The 19,735-nt window shown below is 44.2% G+C and overlaps 1 protein-coding gene across 1 annotated transcript in view; it reads right to left on the minus strand.

Moving 5' to 3' along the window:
• Positions 1–19,735, minus strand: part of ric8a (ric8 guanine nucleotide exchange factor A) — a 473,887-nt gene that overhangs the window by 315,238 nt on the left and 138,914 nt on the right. The gene's annotated exons all lie outside the window — the stretch shown is intronic.

A 19,735-nucleotide genomic window follows, 5' to 3' on the forward strand; every position in this document is an offset into this window, starting at 1 on the left:
TGCACAACACGCAATGGCACTTGTGCAACGCGTGGATTGCGCTGCATTTGCTAGGCACAACTTTTCTTTCGTTCAGGGTGCACTTAGAGAGGAAGACATGTAGTTGTTCTCGGTTTGTTTCTATACTCCCATTCAGGAAGTGCCCTGGTATCTTGTGAAATTAAATACCGCATCGAATAAATTACATCTCGTTCAAAAGATCTCAGCGTACCTTTGTACATCTCGTGTCGAGTAAGATGTCTCATAAAATACATCACGACGCTATTTTTTCGGTTGTACTTCTTGCAGTCCATACTCGAGCTTTAGGAGAAAAGAAGGCACACTCAATCCCTCGCATCCGAGATTCAGATATTCGTCAATTGTCCACTTATATTTGATTAACGCGAGGCAACCATCAAAGTGTAAGCCTACACAAGGATATTTCCTTTCGAGGTCGGTAGCATGACAAGGTTTCTGGCAAAATGAGAACCACCGTTCCATGATGACCAATTCATTTGTAAGGAAAAGGTGTGACTCAATTCACATATTTTGGCCTTTTAAAAATATTTCTTATATTATTGCATCCCTTAATGAAGAGTGCGTGCTAAATAGCCTTCATGGGGACGTCATGTGAGTCACCATCATAACACGGTTTGCGCGTGTCAATGCGTCTCTTCTCTAACACGATATCTTGAGCGAGTTACTCGGAACAGCGCATTGTAAGTCACTTGTGACCACGTCATGTTAATGAGCGATAGTAAGCAGTTACCTGCCCTTTGAAAACTATTTCTTTTGATATACGTGCCGGCAGGTAAGGGGAGTTGACGCTCGCGTGCGAATGTAGTGACGTCACGTGATCCGCTAGTGATCACCTCATTCTACTTTGGGATAATGGGCAGGTTGTTGCTCTTTAAAAGCCATTTCGTTTGTTATGCATGTCGGCAGGTTAGGAGAGTGCACGGTTGGGTGAGAGCCGTAGTAACGTCAGGTGAGTCACTAGTGATCACCTCATTCTACTTTGTGATAATGAGCAGGTTGTTGCTCTTTAAAAGTCATTTCGTTTGATATGCATGTCGCCAGGTTAGGAGAGTGCATGGTTGGGTGAGAACCGTGGAGATGTCACGTCAGTCACTAGTGATCACCTCATTCTACTTTGTGATAATGAGCAGGTTGTTGCTCTTTAAAAGTCATTTCATTTGATATGCATGTCGCCAGGTTAGGAGAGTGCATGGTTGGGTGAGAACCGTGGAGATGTCACGTCAGTCACTAGTGATCACCCCATTCGACGTTGTGATAATGAGTAGGTTGTTGCTCTTTAAAAGTCATTTCGTTTGATATGCATGTCGCCAGGTTAGGAGATTGCATGGTTGGGTGAGAGCCGTAATGACTTCACGTAAGTCACTAGTGATCAGCTCATTTGACTTTGTGATAATGATCAGGTTGTTGCTCTTCAAAAGCCATTTCATGTGATATGCATGTGGGCAGGTTAGGAGAGTGCATGGTCGGGTGAGAACCATGATGACGTCATGGGAGTCACTAGTGATCGCGTCATTGGCTGGGTGATAGTGAGCCGGTTATTATCCTTTATAAGCCCCTTCGTTTGATATGCATGCTGGCAGTTTAGGATAGTGCATGCGTGAGAAGCGTGGTGACATCACGCCAGTCACTAGTGATCACGTCACTTGAGTCATTGATAGGGGGCATGTTTTTTAGCTTTGAAAGCGATTTCCTTTGATATGTTAGTTAGGCAGGTTAGGAGAGGTGCGACGGCGGTGGCGTCGAGCGAGTCACAAGTGAGCTAATCATGTCGCTCAAGGATAAGCTGTTACATTCTCAGAACCATTTCATTTGGTATGCATGACGGAAGCATAAGAGTGCATAGAAAATACAAGATTAGTGAGCTATATTGAATCGCTTAGTGATTATGCCAAGTGCCTGAGTAATGGTGAGCAAGTTTTGACCCTTGCGAACAATGTCGATCGATATGCAAGGCGATAGGGAAGGAAATCGCATGTCATGATTGTGACCCAAGTCGCCTAATATCCATCACGATTCTGCCACACTTACCTCTATAAGGGGCTAAGATATCAATATCCCCCACCACATAAAGCATTAACAAAGGAGGAGGCCGCAGGTTGGCGGAGACTGCAAACGGGCTCCTTTCCAAACTTACACATACTAAGTAGGATGTTCCCCACGCAGTATAGCGCAACCTGTCCGTGGTGTGGAGCTAAACCAACATTATACCACATTACATGGGAGTGTACAAGAAACCAGGCATTCCACAAACTCAAAACACCAAGTGCGGAGCAATGGGAGAGCTGGCTCACCAGCCGCGAGCTAGAGGCTCAAAGAGCTCTAATAGCGCACGCGTGCGAGGCGGCCCGGCTTAGTGAAGCCCTAGACTCGGGGCCCATCCATGGCTGAAGGGGACCCAAGCTTCAAGAATTAAGACTTCGGCCTCGACCCGCTAAAACCTTAAAAGAGTCAATAAAGTTTTCCATTCCATTCGCTTATGTGAGTCTCTTGTCACTCGGGAATGCGACTCAAGAAGGAGGAAATGAGCGAGCGGTATAACACACGGAAGTGTTTCTGAAGCAACCATGACAAGACCGGTAGCGTGGAAACTGTGCTCCTGTAGTGCAGACGCCAATATAGTGATCACATCAATGAATACACGGCATTCATGACGCCTGTTACGAGCTCTTCTGCAAGAATTATTCGGTTCTCAATCAATTTCCAACAGGATTAAATTGACTGGCACTGGGATTAAATTGTGTGGCACTTGGATTAAAATGGATGGCGCAGGGATTAAATGAGTTGGCACGCGGATTAATTCAGATGGCGCTGGGATTAAAAGTGATGGCGCCTGGATTAAATTATTGGCACTGGGATTAAAAATGCTGGCACTCAGATTAAATTGGCTGGCACCTGGATTATTTTCAATGGCGTTCGGATTAAACTGAGCGGGAAAACCTGTAGACAAACGCGTCATCGAGATGTACCAACGCGTGATTCTATTGGCTGCTCAGTGCACGTGACAAAGTCTAGGCACCCGATAGGCCTCGCGGCCTTCTCGTCTCGCTTCACACTGTCGAGACGCGCACAAGCGCACCCCATTTTGTCTTGGTGTTGTCGACTGACTGCAGCTATGGTTCGGCCAATCAAGAAGTTCAGCACCAAGAAGAAATTTGGGAAGCGAGTGAGGCGATCGCTATCGCAGAACTTCAAGAAGCGCCCCACGACGACTCGGGACAACGAGGATGACGACTTCGCTGCGATCGGCAGCGCAGACACTGAAGCGGTCGCTGACGCCGCCACAGTAGGCCTAACGGACGCCAGACCTACGAGCTCATCAGCTGCCGACAGCACCGCAGAGAGCGGCCGTGTGCGTATTGACACGCAAATTTTGCTGCCACAACAGTTAGAGGATGAGAAGAAGGAAGGAGAAGAGAAACTTCGGGAAATGTCATCCGTCGCGGCGACAGAGCGGAAGCGAAATCTTAAACCTGTTTCACATGCAAGCGAAAATGCTCGCGAATCCTGCCGCCACGCTGCAGAGATCTGCTTCGAGCGGCGGTGGAACTAGCGACGGGCGCGGCGAGGTTCGGGCAAGCTGGAATTTCATCGCAGCGGCAGAGTAGCAGCACTGCTTCCGAACAGCCCGCCTTGACATGTGACCAGTGGAGGACTAGTGCGGGAAAGCCTGGGCATAGGATGATGTTTATTTACTTGCTACACATGGTATGGGCAACATGCCAAGAGAGCTTTTCAACGAATTGCTAAGTGCAGGATATATATCTATAAAATAAATATTTGAGAGGCAAGGACAAAGCAATGCTTATGTTGGCAGTCGCAAACTACTGAAACTGGCTGAAAGTCCCGTGTTTTTTGCCAGCACCATTGCTATTCGCAGCGGCGGAAAACGCGTGGGGGCAATGCATGTGAAACAAAACCTTGTGAAAAGCTTTGCAGTGCCACGCCGCTGTTCGCTCTATTCACTCAATCGCTTGCATGTGAAACAGGCCTTATCGCTAAACACACCGATGCGGTGGTTTCCCCCCCCCCCCCCCCCAACCCTGACGAAACGGCCTTCACCATCGTGCACTTGGAGGTGGTGCACGCATCGATATCGCATTTACAGTGCAAGATTTGCAAGGGATATGCGCAAATCATGAGAGGTGAGCGGGAATACGGTCTGCTGTCAAGCTTCAGCTCGTGTGTACGAACTGCAGTTACACATCGTCAATGTGGAGTTCGCCGCGCGTCGATGGAGATCAAAAGATCAACCCTTTTACCATGAACCTGTTCGCCGCACGTGCAATGCAGGCTACTGGCAATAGGCAAACTGCATTGAATGACATGTTTGCGACAATCAACATTGCGCGTCGCAGCCACCATACGAGAACGTGGCAGACATACGTAAAGAAGAAACTGTATAGAGCAAAATAAAGTATCAACCATTTTTTCTCGTTTTCTCAGAATAGAGATGTTGGCCACTTTCTTTGTTTGCTGCTTTGATATCTTTGGACCTAGGACAGCTAGGGCTACAATTTTTTTTGCAGCATGAAGCTAAATGTGCAGATAAAGCAGTGCTGAGAGCAAATTTTTTATTCACAGCTCGCAAAAATTTTTTTTTTAGTTAAAAAATTTCTTGATTTGCATTATGCATAAACAATGAACTTCATTGCACTGTAAATTGAGTATTTGTTCAATTTTAGATCTGCTTGCAGCGCTGTATTCCTTATGCATTCTAATATCTATGCATGTGTTAACCCTTTAAGTCGCCTTGTACACAACTGTGTACATTGTACTTCTGGTGTTTTTTTCACGTTTAGGGCACGCAATTTTCTATTAGGTTGGCTTTAGCGCATTCACAAACTTTACACTGACAACCACGTGCATTTTGGGCGCCATCTGTCACATTTCGGTGAAGATGTTCATATCAAAACAAGAAATGGCGGACGCCGGAGCAGCAAAGAGCGGTGAGTCAAGTTCTTATTTTTTTAGAGCCGCTTTTTTTTTTATTGTGGCAAGCGAAAAAAATTAGACGCGCTTGTGCATCATATGAAGTACTGAGGAGTGATAATTTCATCCATTCTGAGGAGATGACCGAACGCTAACGCTCGCACACGCATGTGTACACGATTGTGTACAAATCGCCGTGGTCGCTGCAGAAATGAAGAACGCTGAGAGTTGCTTTGATTTTCTTTCCAGGTTTTTTAGCCATTCGTCGTTCTTCTTTCTACAGTGCAAACAAGCATAAGAAAACCCAAAAGACAGCTGAAAGGCATTTTGAGCTCATTGCTGATAAATGTTTCAGACGTCGGGGAAAGTGACGAAGAAGAAGCCACGTGTGAAGCGACCGACGCCTGCGTTGCAGCGGCGTTCACCAACCTCACAGAAGAGGAAGATGCTGCTGCAGGGGAAACGCAAGCTGAAGAAGTGGACACTGAGAGTGCTTTTTCCTTTTGTGAACCTGGGTATCTGCAATTCTTCGCTGGACTACCACCGCGACAATCAAACGCTGCCTAGAGCTAAACTCCTATATTTGATGAATTTTCGCTTGCAAGCTGCCGAAGCTATAATTAATTTGGTACTACCCGAGAAAAAGCGTGGAAGGCCTTCTCTTGCAGAGATCCAAGCACCAGAACCAAAGATAGGGCAAAAAAGCAAGAATATCGCTTCCTTGCACCGACGCGCACTACGACTCCTTTGACCATTGGCCCGAATCCTGCGACCAGAAGGTGCGAATCAGGTGCAAGCTCGAGAAGTGCACACGAGGCGCCCGGATATTCTGCATGAAATGCGCCTTGCCAGTGTGCCTGACGAAAGAGAGCAATTGCTTCCTCGCATTCCACAAGTGAATTTTGTGACCACCGAGGCGCTGTGTACACAATTGTGTACGATGTTGCAAATAATAAAGTTTCATGATAACTTTCAAGAATTCGATGGTTTTGTGTTTCTTAGGTCCCAAAAAGAATGTTTATATATAAAAAGATTTTTTTCTATGCATAATTGCAAGTGGCGCCTGAAAGGGTTAATACCAATGTTATATTAAAAATATATATGTTTTATTGTTTCAGCAAACAATAGAAGGTGATTACTAGTTATCTCAGGACATAATTGACCTATTTAAAATATAATGACATATTAAAAATCAGCTCAAGAAACTGAACAAGTCTGTGCAGTTTCATCTAATTTGGTTAAGAAATAAGTAACGTTATCTTTATAACCCATGTCTCACAACCCACATTCTTTCAACCTCAGCTTGTGTATGCCTCTCCAATCTGGTCACCATATCAAAAATACCTTATTGAAGCATTGGAAGTAATTATATAAATAGAGAAATCCATTTTAACATGATAGCATTAAAAGCATCGTGTCCCAGAAAATCCAACGTTGGCAGCGATGCCCGTTAGAAAAAATAATTCCGAACCACATCCATGCAGGCCCCTCCACATGGCGCATAAGCATTACTGAACTAATTGAATTTCTCAATGTGGATCAGAAAATTTGTAAAGTCTGACTCACAGACAACCTACGGAGATGATACCGTAGGAGTGTAATTTGAATATACAGTTAAAAGAACTTCAATGTAACGAAGTATTCAACTTTTCATAACATCTTGTCCATAGAACACCATGTATTTAAAACTTCAACGTAATGAAGTGTGCATGCGATTTCAGTATAACAAAATTTCACTGCTGCTGCAAAGGAATGCAGAGACGATACATGGACACTTCCACGGATGCAGATGGTCAAATGATTGAATCACAAGTGGCTGATTGCAAACGCATGTCTCAAATCGCGCACCATGCTGCAAGAGCGACCACCGAAGTGGAGCCACATCACGCTCCATATAACGTACAAATGCGATAAGATGCTATCGGGCCCCTCGCAATGAGTGCTTTAAGTGTGAATGAAAGTGTGTGAAGGTGACACAAGAAAAATGATGGCTTCACCAGTGCCACCTTCCCACACAAGGAAAGGGAAAGAGTAGGAGGGGAGCAAGTTCGCAGTAACATGATCAAGCGTGCATACGGGGGTGGGGGCCTAGATTTCTGGCACATGTATCAGCCGTGGCTATGCATGGCTGTAATCGCAGATGAGTGCATACGCAGCTGCACACATGCAAATATGGTGCGTCACAGGCATCTAACTTTTCACCACTTCCTCTGGAACAGCCTGACAGATAATACTGCTTTACCGTCGAATCATGACTTCCATATAACCTAGCCAAACATTTTTTTCCCTCAAAACTACAGATTTTCCTGCTCAATTTAATCCAAGCGCTGGTCAATTTAATCCGAGCGCCAGTGATTTTAATCCAAGTGCCAGTCAATTTAATCCTAGTGCCAGTGATTTTAATCCGAGCACCACTCAATTTAATCCAAGCACTATTCAATTCAATCCAAACGCCAGCCGAAATAATCAAACGCCAGTGAATTTATTCCATGCATAATGAAATTCAAGAACCTTTGAATTTCGAGACTTCTGAAAATTTGCGAACATATTAGGAGTTAACAACTTGAAAATGAAAGAGCGAGGCGAGAGAATAGTATCTATTCTGCCACGTGACCAACGACCACTTTTGCAGGTTTTTATTTTCTACTTCGTTATGAGAGTGACACAGCAGATGACAATTCTCGAAATTAATTTAGAAGAAACGTCAGCATGAATACGGTAATTGAGGTAATTATACGCATGTGATTTGGTCATGGCTATCAAACGGTACAATAAAGAGCGATTCAATTATAATCACTAGGCCATCGCCTTGAGGCTTCGGTCGCTAGCGAATACGATTCACTATTTTATTGTGATATCCGCATCCTCCAATCAAACACCTTGTCATCGATAGTACCACTAAAACACTCAATGAATAACATTTCATTGCATAATACACCTAACTGATATGGTCGAGTGAGCACAAGTGAAATACAATGCGCAATTCAGGGTTCTCAGTGTCTTGCACAACATAACATCATATATATCAAATGAAATGCGATAAAACGAGTGACTCGCCATGCCTACTAATAAGCTCGTATGCTTAAGTCACCAGTGAACATTATTCATCTATTTTACTGTCACTGAGGCAGCTTTCACTCGTGAGTGCCGTCAGCAGTATCAATCAAGCTGTAGCGAGATGAGCACTTCTGTGTTACCACTGCTAACTGATACCGCCGAGTTTTTAGTGATCACTAGTGATGCGCTCACTGCGATGTTCTCCAACTTGCATGCACAATGGCGTCATAGATATCAAATGAAATGTCATTCAGCTGGCGATTCAATAACTATAATTTAATAACTAGGATATACTAAGAATGAGTTACCAGTGATGAAGAATAACTTTGTGTAGTGTGATGGTCACAGCCTTCATTCATGCATGTCGTCAATGGCATAAATGAAAGTGTCAATATTTTGATCAGTCAACATTACTAATTAACATCAAAGAGCCATTACTGAACACTAGCGATAAGACCTGTTCGGTGTTCTTGCACTTTTATATAGGATGGCGTCATGCATGTCAAATGATAAGTAATTCGAACGATGACTCAACATTAATAACCTGGAGATGCTAAGAATTAGTCACTAGTTATCACGAATCACTTCGTTTGGTATGACAGCGGTAGCCACCATTCGTTCATTTCGCCACAGGTATGAAGGTTTTTCTTTAACTACTTTCCTCTGAGATTGCAGATGGGATCGAATTCCAGGTGGTCAATGGTAAGTTAATGTAATGTTCACTTTAATTTTCTGGAATACTGACAAATCACGGCTTCATGGAGAACAGGGGATTCAGTTATGACAATTAGGAACTGCAAAGTTTGAGCCAGTAGTAAATATCAATAACTTTTTTACTATTTTAAGGGTTTACTTGTACAAGTTCACATTGAGTAAGATTTCAATAAACCAGCAATAATTTGAGGAATATGGAGAACATCAGTGAGTCACTAGCAATAAATAGTGATCTTGCACAGTTCTGGGTTGTCGGATATTTAAAATCCTTCACTTTAAGGGTATCTCATGAAAAGTCATAAGCAGGGTAATTAGAATATGGTGTATAGGATCTTGTATGCTTTAGTCCCTGGAGATGATGACAGGTCCCATCGAATTTCCCATACGTTGCACATATGTACATTGCGGTAATACGCTATGAAGTGAAAACGACAATCACGGTGCTTACAATGTGTACGGTAGCTGTTGCGCGTACAGAACGTTTTTACAGGTCTGATACGTTGAGAGAAAGGCGGCCGATTTGACAGTTTGCTCTTCCAACAAATTTTTTGAAAGGGTGTATGGTGTAAATGAGTAAAAATGGCGACAACAAAGGACGAAATGCCCAACAGGTATGAAATGGACACATAATTGCCTAAGATGCAATCGGTAAGAACGGCTTTACAACAACAAAACGAAAAAAATGCATCACACGTCTTGAGAAGCAAGCATACCCGTGTGCACTACAATTTGTGTTTTGTTTTCCTTCACTTAAAGAGGACCCTACTAATAACAGGGTTAATAACAGATGCCAAGAACGGTTGTATATGTTTTGCTTTGTTGCGTTTTTGCGTACATTATTTCTTTCAGGGAGTGCTTAATTTATTTGTAAATATGGCCTTGCCTATCATCATCTCTCTCAGTCATTGTTTGTGGACATCAGTCAGGTCCATCGTAGCGGATGCTCTCTTCTTGCCAATATTCCTGTATAATGCAAGTTGAAGAACACCGCAGTGAGCGCATCACTAGTGACCACTAAAACTTGGCGGATTCAGTTAGCAGTGGTAACACAGAAGTGCTCATCTTGCTACAGCTTGATTGATACTGCTGGTGGCACTCACGAGTGCGAGCTGCCTCAGTGACAGTAAAATAGGTGAATAATATTCACTAGTGACTTAAGCATACGAACTTATAGAAGGTATGGTGAGTCACTCGTTTTATCGCATTTCATTTGATATATATGATGTTTGTTGTGCAAGACACCGAGAACCCTGAATTGCGCATTGTATTTCACTTGTGCTCACTCAACCATATCAGTTAGGTGTATTATGCAATGAAATGTTATTCATGAGTGTTTTAGTGGTATCGATGACAAGGTGTTTGATTGGAGGATGCGGATATCACAATAAAATAGTGAATCATATTCACTAGCGACCGAAGCCTCAAGGCGATGGCCTAGTGATTATAATTGAATCGCTCTTTATTGTTCCGTTCTATCGTCATCATCATCATCAGCCTAGTTACGCCCACTGCAGGGCAAAGGCCTCTCCCATACTTCTTCAACTACCCCGGTCATGTACTAATTGTGGCCATGTTGTCCCTGCAAACGCCTTAATGTCATCCGCCCACCTAATGTTCTGCCGGCCCCTGCTACGCTTCCCTTCCCTTGGAACCCAGTCCGTAACCCTTAATGACCATCGGTTATCTTCCCTCCTCATTGCATGTCCGGCCCATTTCTTTTTCTTGATTTCAACTAAGATGTCATTTACACGCGTTTCTTGCCTCACCCAATCTGCTATTTTCCTATCCCTTAACGTTACACCCATCATTTTTCTTTCCATAGCTCGTTGCGTCGTCCTCAATTTCAGCAGAACCCTTTTCGTAAGCCTCCAGGTTTTTGCCCCATATGCGAGTACTGGTAACACAGAGCTGTTATACACCTTACTTTTCAGGGACAGTGGCAACCTGCTGTTCATGATTTGAGAATGCCTGCCAAATGCACCCCAGCCCATTCTTATTCTTCTGGTTATTTCAGTCTCATGATCTGGATCCGTGGTCAGTACCTGCCCTAAGTAGATGTATTCCCTTACCACTTCCAGTGCCTCGCTACCTATCGTAAACGGCTGTTCTCTTCCGAGACTGTTAAACATTACTTTAGTTTTCTGCAGATTAATTTTCAGACCCACCCTTCTGCTTTGCCTCTCCAGGTCAGTGAACATGCATTGTAAGTTGCTAAGGTATTCTCCATGAACTTTTATCCCCAATTCTTCCCACTCCAGGTCTCTGAATACCTCCTGTGAACATGCTGTGAATAGCATTGGAGAGATCGTATCTCCCTGTCTGACGCCTTTCTTTATTGGGATTTTGTTGCATTCTTTGTGGAGGACTACGGTGGCTGTGGAGTCGCTATAGATATCTTCCAGTATTTTTACATATGGCTCATCTACACCCTGATTCCGTAATGCCTCCATGACTGCTGAGGTTTCGACTGAATCAAACGCTTTCTCGTAATCAATGAAAGCTATATATAAGGGTTGGTTATATTCTGCACATTTCTCTATCACTTGATTGATAGTGTGAATATGGTCTATTGTTGAGTAGCCTTTACAGAATCCTGCCTGGTCCTTTGGTTGACAGAAGTCTAAGGTGTTCCTGATTCTATTTGCGATTACCTTAGTAAATACTTTGTAGGCAACGGACAGTAAGCTGATCGGTCTATAATTTTTCAAGTTATTGGCATCCCCTTTCCTATGGATTAGGATTATGTCAGCGTTCTTCCAAGATTCCGGTACGCTCGAGGTTATGAGGCATTGCGTATACAGGGTGGCCAGTTTCTCTAGAACAATCTGACCACCATCCTTCAACAAATCTGCTCTTACCTGATCCTCCCCAGCTGCCTTCCCCCTTTGCATAGGTAGCTCCTAAGGCTTTCTTTACTTCTTCTGGCGTTACCTGTAGGATTTAGAATTCCTCTAGGCTATTCTCTCTTCCACTATCGTCGTGGGTGCCACTGGTACTGTATAAATCTCTATAGAACTCCTCAGCCACTTGAACTATCTCATCCATATTAGTAACGATATTGCCGGCTTTGTCTCTTAACGCACACATCTGATTCTTGCCTATTCCTAGTTTCTTCTTCACTGTTTTTAGGCTTCCTCCGTTCTTGAGAGCCTGTTCAATTCTATCAATATTATAGTTCCTGATGTGCGCTGTCTTACGCTTGTTGATTAACTTAGAAAGTTCTGCCAGTTCTATTCTAGCTATAGGGTTAGAGGCTTACATACAGTGGCGTTTCTTGATCAGATCTTTTGTCTCCTGCGATAGCTTACTGGTTTCCTGTCTAACAGCGTTACCACCAACTTCTATTGCGCACTCCTTAATGATGCCCATGAGATTGTCGTTCATTGCTTCAACACTAAGGTCCTCTTCCTGAGTTAAAGCCGAATACCTGTTCTGTAGCTTGATCCGGAATTCCTCTAGTTTCCCTCTTACCGCTAACTCATTGATTGGCTTCTTGTGTACCAGTTTCTTCCATTCCCTCCTCAAGTCTAGGTTAATTCGAGTTCTTACCATCCTATGGTCACTGCAGCAAACCTTGCCGAGCACGTCTACATGTCTACATCTTGTATGATGCCAGGGTTCGCGCAGAGTATAAAGTCTATTTCATTTCTAGTTTCACCATTCAGGCTCCTCCACGTCTACTTTCGGCTATCCCGCTTGCGGAAGAAGGTATTCATTATCTGCATATTATTCTGTTCTGCAAACTCTACTAATAACTCTCCCCTGCTATTCCTAGAGCCTATGCCATATTCCCCCACTGACTTGTTTCCAGCCTGCTTCTTGCCCACCTTGGCATTGAAGTCGCCTATCAATATAGTGTATTTTGTTCTGACTTTACCCATCGCTGATTTCATGTCTTCATAGAAGCTTTCGACTTCCTGGACTTCCGACCTGGACCTGGATGACGTGGATGACCTTCAATTTGTACCTCTTATTAAGTTTCACAACAAGACCTGCCACCCTCTCACTAATGCTATAGAATTCCTGTAGGTTACCAGCTATTTCCTTATTAATCAGGAATCCGACTCCTAGTTCTCGTCTCTCCGCTAAGCCCCGGTAGCACAGTACGTGCCCGTTTTTTAGCACTGTATATGCTTCTTTTGTCGTCCTAACCTCACTGAGCCCTATTATATCCCATTTACTACCCTCTAATTCCTCCAATAACACTGCTAGACTCGCCTTACTAGATAACGTTCTAACGTTAAACGTTGCCAGGTTCAGATTGCAATGGCGGCCTGTCCGCTCGAAGTTTTATACCCATGACCAAATCGCATGTGCATTATTACCTCATTTACCGTATTCGTGCTGACATTTCCTCTAAGTTAATTTCAAGAATTGTCACCTGCTGTGTCGCTCTAATAAGGAAGCAGAAAATAAAAACCTCCAAAAGTAGTCGTTGGTCATGTGGCAGGAAAGCTACTGGTCTCTCACTTCGCTCTTTCATTTTCAAGGTGTTAACTCCTAGTATGTTCGCAAATTTTCAGAAGTCTTGACATTCGAAGGTTCTTGAATTCGGTTATGCATGGATTAAATTCACTGGCATTTGGATTATTTCAATGGTGTTTGGATTAAATTGAATGGTGCTTGGATTAAATTGAGTGGCGCTCGAATTAAAATCACTCGCACTTGGATTAAATTGGCTGGCGCTTAGGATTATATTCACTGGTGCTCAGATTAAATTGACTGGCGCTTGGATTAAATTGAGCGGGAAAACCTGTAGTAGTCTTTCATTTTTTCAACAAACCGTGTGCATGTATACTTGCTTGTAATTCCTGACTTGTCAAGTTGACTTTTTGTAGTAGTGTTTCTAATTTTGTTGCCATCTTTTTTTATTTTTTATGAACACTGTCCAAATACTTTTGTAATGATGGTAATGTGTGGTCGCCCCCTTTCAACTGCAGTTTTTGTTATTGTTTCTATTACATTACCTTATGGAAGAAGTGCAAACTTTTTATATTGTCACCTAGCTATTGCAACTAAAACAGTTTACCACCGACAGATTGGGAAAAAACGTCTGCCTTTAGCGATGGCTGGTCCTCGGAGAGCGCGCGCGCAACCACGAACTTCGTCGTTCTATCCTTAAGGGTCCCATGTCATCACGTGCAAACTTATTTCGCGTCATTACTCCCCTCTCAAAAGCGACTGGCCCGGTCGCTTCAAGGGCAGCGGGCACGCACTATGCGCAAGAGTGCCAACATGAAAAGACAAAAAAAAAAAACCTACAGGAATGTACACAATGCTGAAGTGGTTTGTGAGGGTTGCTTAGCCCTTGCGTGCGTAGTACGGCTTCATCCGTACTACGTGGACGACTTCAGCACGGGAACGGCGTTGGTTCGAACCAGGATCAGAGCTTTGAGGCACGACCTCGTAGTTCACATCACTGAGGCGGCGTACAACTTCATAGGGGCCGAAATAGCAGCGCAACAATTTCTCTGAGAGCCCACAGTGTCGGATAGGTGTCCACACCCACACGCGGTCGCCTGGTAAATACCGGACATTACGTCTAGTCCGGTTGTAACGGTAGGCGTCGGTATTCTGCTGGGTGCAAATGCGATTCCGAGCAATCTGGCGAGCTTCCTCGGCTTTCTCGACGAAATCTTCAGTGGTGTCATTCCTTGTGGTTCCGTGGTCTACCGGGAGCATGGCGTCTAAGGGGGTTGTAACGCGACGTCCGTAAACAAGCTCGAATGGTGTAAACTCGGTGGTCTCCTGCACAGCGGTATTGTAAGCAAACGTGACGTATGGCAAAATTTCATCACATGTTTTGTGTTCCACATCAATGTACATGGAGAGCATGTCGGCTAACGTTCTGTTTAGGCGCTCTGTTAAGCCGTTAGTTTGGGGATGATAGGCTGTGGTCTTTCAGTGGTTGGTGTGCGTCAGTGTGACAACTTGTTGCAATAACTCCACTGTAAATGCTGCACCGCGGTCAGTAATGAGTACAGCGGGTGCACCGTGGTGAAGCACGATGTTATGGACGAAGAAGCTGGCGACTTCAGCAGCAGTTCCCCGCGGCACAGCTTTCGTCTCCGCGTAGCGAGTTAAATAGTCAGTTGCCACGATTATTCACTTATTACTTATCCATTATTACTTATCACTTTCACTTATCCGTGAAATTGCTGATTTATAACTCACTTTTTTAAGTCATCTAAATTACGGCTGCCTCGTATGGGGGACAACTTCAGCCACAAATATTCAAAAGCTGTTTGTAATCCAGAAGAAATTTCTTCGTGTCATTTGTAATAAGCCTTGTGATTTTCATTCTGCTCCTCTTTTCAGCGCGCTTAAAACCCTTAAATTGCCTGCCCTAATAAACCTGCGCTTGTTGTCAACCTACAGAAGATATGAGAAAAATATTGGTGCCCTCAGCTCTCTCGCTAATCTCACAAAACGAGAAACCCCCTACACAACTCGAGCTCCTGATACTTGGTGTGTTCCTCAACTTCGGACTAATTATGGCCAGCAAATGTTATGCCACTGGCTGCCCAGTTTACTCAATGATCTTACCAGATGCAATATCGATGTGTTGACTTGCTCCGCAAAAAATCTGCGTGATATGTTCCTGCAATCTTGACTGTGTACCGTTGTACTTAGTGATTTTTTGCCCTTAGTGCTTTTGCTCTTCTCTTTTCTTTTTTTCTGCTCTTTTTTTTTTCCCTTACCGTTTACCACCTGCCCTGCTGCTGCCATTGTAAACGGAACCTGGGGCCAGTCAAGCTGCTTCTCAGCAGCTTTTTTCCCCTTGTTTTTCCGCCACAACCATGTACCTACTTGCTTGTGGAAACAAATAAATAAAAATAAAAAAAAATTTGCAAGGATGACGTGGGGAACGGCTCAAGAAGGTCCCTTCCCACTTGCTGGAACGGCGCCGGAGGCGGATCCAAAGGCTGAAGGAGGCCGGCAGGCTTGACGGGTGGAACTTTATGCCTCTGACAGTCACGGCACGTTCGCACATAGCGTTGAACCGATGAAAATAGCTGTGGCCAATAGTATTTTTGCCGTATGCGCGCTAATGTCCTCGCGAAGCCTAAGTGGCTGGCACAGGGATCACTGTGACATGCCTGTAAAACTTTTTCGCGCAGTGCCGTCGCAACGACGAGAAGGAACGTTTCCTGGCTGTTCTCGAAATTTTCCTTGTACAGGACATCGTTTCGCAGGCAGTACGACGTCAATCCTCGTGAAAGTTGGCGTGGGACAACAATGTCAGCTCCTACGAGATATCGGATGACTGGAAGCAGCTCAGACTCTGCACATTGATAGTCGAACGAAAAAACCAGTCAAAAACACATTGGACAAGAGGAGAAGCTCACGACACAACGACTGGACTATCAACTGTGGTTTATTAGAATCTGTGTAGTCCCAGCAAGGGCAGCAGAGCATGCGCAACCGCATCATCACTTATCACATAGCATGAAAAGACAGCACCGTTTCTATCGGGAGCGACTTAGAAATTCAAATTCTTCAAAGAAAAAGAAAAAGAAAAGAAAAGAAAAGAAAAAAAGAAAAGAATTTGAATTTCTAAGTCGCTCCCGATAGAAACGGTGCTGTCTTTTCATGCTATGTGATAAGTGATGATGCGGTTGCGCATGCTCTGCTGCCCTTGCTGGGACTACACCGATTCTAATAAACCACAGTTGATAGTCCAGTCGTTGTGTCGTGAGCTTCTCCTCTTGTCCATTGTGTTTTTGACTGGTTTTTTCGTTCAAGTATGTACCAACTGGCCCAGATTTCAACCCTTCTACATTGATAGTCAGCCATGCGTACCACGTCGACGACACCAAGAAACGGCAAATCTAGCTCCAAGTCGGAGGCTGTCAATGGAATAGGAGAACGTGACAAGTAGTCAGCGTCGCTATGTTTATGGTCAGATCTGCAGACAACAGTTATGTCATATTCCTGAAGGTGGAGGCTCCAACGAGCGAGGCGACTTGACGGGTCTCGTAGATTGGTAAGCCAGCAGAGCGAGTGGTGATCACTGATTGCTCGAAATGGCCGGCCGTATAAGTAGGGTCAGAACTTGCTGATGGCCCACACGACTGCTAAGCATTCTTTTTCGGTCGTTGAATAATTAGCTTCTGCTTTTGTCAGACTACGACTCGTGTACGCAATTACACGTTCTGCACCATCTTGCCATTGAACCAGAATGGCCCCGAGTCCTACATTGCTGGCGTCGGTGTGTATTTCAGTTGCCGCGGTGTCATCAAAATGCGCCAGCACTGGAGTGGATTGAAGGAGTTTACGCAATTAGGTGAAGGCCTGCTCTTGTTCTTCCGTCCACGCAAAGGGCACTTCTTGTCGCGTCAGTCTTGTGAGTGGTTCAGCAATCCTTGAGAAGCCTTCAACGAAACAACGGTAGTAAGCGCAGAGGCCCAGGAACCGCTGAACAGCCTTTTTGTCTTTAGGACGAGGAAACTCGGCAACGGCCGCGAGTTTTTCTGGGTCTGGTCGAACTTTTTGGGAGCTGACCACGTGGCCTAGAAACTTGAGTTCCTGGAAGCCAAAGTAAAATTTTTCAGGCTTGATGGTGAGGTTGGCCTTGCGTATTGCGGTAAGGACACTTCGTAGCCGGGCGAGATGTTCATCAAACGTGCTGGAAAACACAACAACGTCGCCTAGGTACACTAGGCACGTCTGCCACTTTAGTCCAACGAGTACAGTGTCCATCATTCGTTGGAACGTAGCAGGAGCTGAACAAGACCGAAAGGCAGCCCTTTAAATTTGTACAGCCCATCGGGAGTCACGAAGGCGGTTTTTTCATTTCATTTCATTTCATTTCATTTTATTACCTTAAAGACCCCTGGATAGGGGTATTACATAAGGGGTGGGAATACATTAGTACATAATTTGCATAATACATAAGTGAACACGCAAACAACAACAAAAAACTGCATGTGCTAAAGGGTTACATACGTCAGCGCAAATACATAGAACTAAGTAATAGAAACTAAAGTTGCACGAGCATATAAGTCTATTAACACAAGTCATTTCTATTGTGAAAAGTGCGCAGTGACACTCTCCACGAACGTAGAAGGGCAAATGATGGTGGAGATTTGGTGGGGCAGATTGTTCCAATCTGTAGCGGCCTGGCAAAAGAATGAGGCGGAAAAGGTAACAGTGCGCATGCGAGGGCGGCCCACTTGAAAAGTGTGGCATGTGCGATGAGATGTTCGGGCTGCGGGAAGAATATAGGGTGGTTGATTAAGCGAGCTGTGATAAAACTTATGGAAAAGTGAAAGGGTTCCAGTGCGCCAGCGCGTACAAAGGGGAAGTAAATTCAATTCTTTCTTTAAGTAAGATATGCTCACGTCATATGAATAATTAGAATGGATGAACCTTGTGGCACGGTTTTGAACGGCTTCGAGTGTGTTAATGAGATATGTTTGGTGCGGATTCCATATGGCGGATGCATATTCCAATTTCGGTCGGACTATTGACTGGTAGGCCAGTAGTTTAACAGGTTTGGGGGCGCGTTTTAGATGACGCTTGAGAAAACCCAGCGATTTGTTAGCAGATGAAATGATGTTACTGACGTGTGTTCGCCAGGATAAGTCGTTAGATATAGTAACACCTAGGTACTTGTAAGACTGTGCAGCACACACGGGAATGTTATTAATTGTGTATTGGTAAGGAAATAGGTCGCGCCGACGAGAAAATACCATCAAGTTGCATTTCTTAGGATTAAGTTCCATCAACCACCGGTCGCACCATTGCTGTAAACAGTTAATGTCCTCCTGAAGTAAGTCTTGATTAGATGTGCTAGTAATTGTTCGATAAATGACGCAGTCGTCTGCGAACAAACGAACGTTGCAAGACACGTGCAGGGGTAGGTCATTAATGTATATTAAAAAGAGTAGGGGTCCAAGAACTGATCCTTGCGGTACACCGGAAGTCACTGGTAGGTGGTTAGATGCGCTGTTGTTAACTGTAACGAACTGAGATCTGTTTGTTAGGAATGCTTCAATCCACCGCAAAATGTCAGGGTGAAGGTTAGCAAGAGAAAGTTTTAGTAGCAGACGTTGGTGCGGTACCTTGTCAAACGCTTTTGCAAAATCTACAAATATCGCGTCTGTTTGGAGGTTAGAATCTAAGTTAGTGTGAATATCATGCAGGAAAATGGCCAGTTGTGTTTCGCAAGAAAAGCCTTTGCGGAACCCATGCTGTGAAGAATGAAAGTATTTGTTCGAGTCAAGAAATTTCATGATTTCTGTGTACATGACGTGTTCCATGAGCTTACAGGGCACACTCGTTAATGAAATGGGGCGATAATTAAGTGGGCAATTCCTGTCACCTGATTTGTGGATGGGAACAACCTTCCCCACCTTCCAGTCATGTGGTACTTCACCAGTTGAAAGTGACTGCGAGAATAGCATACAAAGAAACACCGCGGTGACGTGTTTAGTATTCTTTAACAGTTTAGAGTTAATGTTATCCACGCCGGCTGACGATGTGAGTTTAACGTTGTCAATTAATGATGAGATACCATCTGGGGAAAATGTAATGGTTGGCATAACGCTTGTTTCGTTAGTACGCGAAGAAAAAGGGGACGAGGTAGGCTCTTCTGTAAATACCGAGACAAAAGCTGCATTAAAAAGGTTCGCGCACTCTACATCGTCGACCGTTTCACCACCCTCATTGGTAAGTGTTACACCGTGCCTTTCTTGAGGGTTTATCACCTGCCAGAATTTTTTCGTGTTATTGATCAAAAGTTTCCGAAGGTCATCACCAAAGAATGCATCTTTCGCCCTGCGAATCGCTGATAGGTATGCGCTTTCAGCAGTGTAGTATTTTTCCCATGCACACGTGTTCATCCTGCACTTTGCGGCACGATACATGCGCTTCTTTTTGTTTTCTAGTCTCTTTAACGAATTGTTAAACCATGGTTTTTGTTCATGTGTTCGAAAGGTGATTTTGGGTATAAACTGGTTCGCTAAGTTGTTTATTTTTTGTTTGAATATCAGCCAAGTTTCATGAATGCTGC

Source organism: Dermacentor albipictus, chromosome 3, assembly GCF_038994185.2.
Source record: "Dermacentor albipictus isolate Rhodes 1998 colony chromosome 3, USDA_Dalb.pri_finalv2, whole genome shotgun sequence".
NCBI lineage: Eukaryota > Metazoa > Arthropoda > Arachnida > Ixodida > Ixodidae > Dermacentor > Dermacentor albipictus.